This window comes from Alligator sinensis, unplaced genomic scaffold (assembly GCF_000455745.1).
Source record: "Alligator sinensis unplaced genomic scaffold, ASM45574v1 scaffold2554_1, whole genome shotgun sequence".
NCBI lineage: Eukaryota > Metazoa > Chordata > Crocodylia > Alligatoridae > Alligator > Alligator sinensis.
Window position 1 is genome coordinate 319 of NW_005844714.1, and position 2,771 is coordinate 3,089.

At 48.6% G+C, this 2,771-nt stretch overlaps 1 non-coding gene across 1 annotated transcript; it reads right to left on the reverse strand.

The window, feature by feature from the left end:
• Nucleotides 1–20: 20 nt before the first annotated feature.
• Nucleotides 21–91, reverse strand: TRNAG-GCC. The gene has a single exon. It is a non-coding gene; the product is annotated as a tRNA-Gly (tRNA).
• Between the last annotated feature and the right edge of the window lie 2,680 nt (nucleotides 92–2,771).

The following is a 2,771-nucleotide window of genomic DNA, read 5'->3' on the forward strand; positions in this document are numbered from 1 at the left end:
AAGTAATGACTTGAAAAACATGCACTGGCTGGGAATTGAACCCAGGTCCCCTGCATGGCAAGCAGGAATTCTGCCATTGAACCACCAGTGCTTGAGGAAACAAGCTGCTTGTGGAAGCCTTGGAAAATAAAAGGTAATGGTGACCCTTCCTTCCATTCCAGGTCACTCCAAGGAGAAACAAGCCAAAGATTTTGGGTGCTCTTCAATCTCATGGTCCAAAGCTGATCAATAAACACTGGCCAGAACGGCAAGAAACTGCCTGCCCTGGAAAAGAGAGGGGAAATGTACTTGGGCTACCTTTGGTGTGGTGGTTTTCTGTCTTTCCTTTGACAAGGACCCCAAATCCCTTTCTCAGCTCCTGCTTTCCATGCGACTCCATCCTTTCCTGGGCTGGGTGCTGAGGGGATCCTGCAGTGATTGAAAGCACCTGGGAATGTGGGCGCCCAAGAGAGGCTGGATGGACATAGCAGATGTCCGCATGGGTGGTGTCTGTGCCACAGGCGGGGCATTTGGCTGCTCCTTTTCCTTCTTCTGTGCTGCTTCTTACAGGAATCTTTCCCTGGCCCAAGGGCAAGAGGAGGGAGATTTATTTATTCTTTCATTTAAATTTTTTATGTTCCAAGCCCAATCAGCCAAATCAGTTTTGACTGGGCAAACCTGAAAACTGGGGAGTCACCAAAGTCTGCTAAGGACAGATAAAATGCAATGAAAAGTGACCCTCAGTGGTGCCCTCTTGATCTCCAACTGGACAAGCACCCGACCTGTCCAGCCAGAAGGGCCACCCGGTGACCCCCTTCTGGAAGATAACACCACGCTGGAAGAAGTCTTGACTGGCCATCGGTGGCAGACTCCAGCCCCTGTGGCAGACTCCAGACTCCAGCCCCTGTGGGATAGGTATACCTGACTCTTGTAGCTTGCTACTGTGCGTGGAAGTCAAAAGAATGGCTAAGGCCTCAGGGGAGAGAGAAATTCCTTGGATAAGAGGAAGATGACAATTAAAGCTGTCTTAAAGGACACAAGACAGATAGCCCCAAGGCGGGCAAAACTAGTTTAGGCAACCCTTTGTCTTGAATCTATAAAAAGGTTAAATGCCCTGGCCGTCAGTAGAGAGGCCACAGGAAAATCTTTCTGTGACGGTCTCTCACCGATAGCTTTCAGAATAAAGTTTCATTTATACAGGGTGCTGCACCTATGGAGAAGGAACCAGCAACACACCTACAGGCTGGGGAACTCCCCTCCCATCAGCACAGAGGCAGAAAAGGATCTTGGAGTTATTATTGATTCCAAGATGAACATGGGCCGAAAGTGTGGGGATGCGGTCAGGAAGGCCAACCGCACTTTGTCATGCATCCACACCTGCATCAAGACCAGATCCAAGGAGGTGATCCTCCACCTCTATATGACACTGGTCAGGCTGCAGTTGGAGTACTGCATCCAGTTCTGGGCGCTGCACTTCAGGAGGGATGTGGACAACATGGAGAGGGTCCAGAGGAAGACCACTCACATGATCCAGGGGTGGCAAGGCAAGTCCTACAAGTGAAAGCTATGGGACCTGAACCTGTTCAGCCTCCACAAGAGAAGGCTGAGAGGGGACCTGGTGGCCATCTATAAACTGGCCAAGGGAGACCAGCAGGCAATGGGAGAGTCTCTGTTCCCCCGAGCACTACTGGGAGTAACAAGGAATAACAACCATAAGTTGATGGAGAATAGATTTAGACTAGACATCAGGAGGCGCTACTTCACTGTCAGGGCGGCTAGGATCTGGAACCATCTTCCCAGAGAAGTGGTGCTGGCTTCTACCTGGGGGTCTTCAAAAGAAGGCTAGATAGACACCTTGCTGGGGTTGTTTAACCTCAGCATCCTTTCCTGCCTATGGCAGGGGGCGGGGCCCTCAGGTCCCTCCTGACCCTACCAACTATGAAACTATATGACAAACCATGGCTGAAAAAGAGCAAATTATATGAAGGAAAATGCAACAAAATGGGGCCAGTGCCCTCCAGACGCTTCCCCAAACAGCATGAAGCCTGAGGGCTCAGGGGACACCTAGTAACCCCCAGAGTACTTCTGGGCATCAAGAAAATGTTGAAGAGCTGGTCCCACCAAAATGACTCACAAACCTCCACGTAGCTTCATTCACCTAGCAGGTTTAAGAATGAAATGCAGGTGAGAGCTCAATGATCAGAAAGTATAGTACAGCCTATCCAAGAAGTGATGACGATGTATGCAACGTAGACAAGGTTCTTTGGGCAAACTCGAGATCTTTTATTAGATCAACTAAATCATTGGAATAATAGTTCTGTACGAGCTTTTGGGCACAAACACCCTTCTTCAGTCAGGATGATTATGCTGGTGTTTGTGGGCTCTCCTGAGTGGAATAGAAACTTAAGCCAATATGCAAAATGCATGTCTGTGAAAACCCAAATATATGCCAGGGAAGACCAACAGGGCTATAACCAATACACCCAAATGTATAGAACTGGCATTCCTCTAAAGAGCCATAGAAAATGAGGGTTGGAAGGTACGTCAGGAGGTCATCTAGTCCAAGCCCCTGCTCAAAGCAGGGCCATCTCCAACTAGATCATCCCAGACAAACCTTTGTCTCGACAGGTTTTGAAAACTTCCAAAGATAAAGCTTCGAGCACCTACCTCTCTGGGTAACCTATTCCACTGTTTTACTATCCTTCTAGTAATAAAATACTTCAAATATCCAACAACTTCAACGGGCTTAGGAGACTAGTGTGGGAGGCACTAAAAGCCCAGAAGGTAGACGA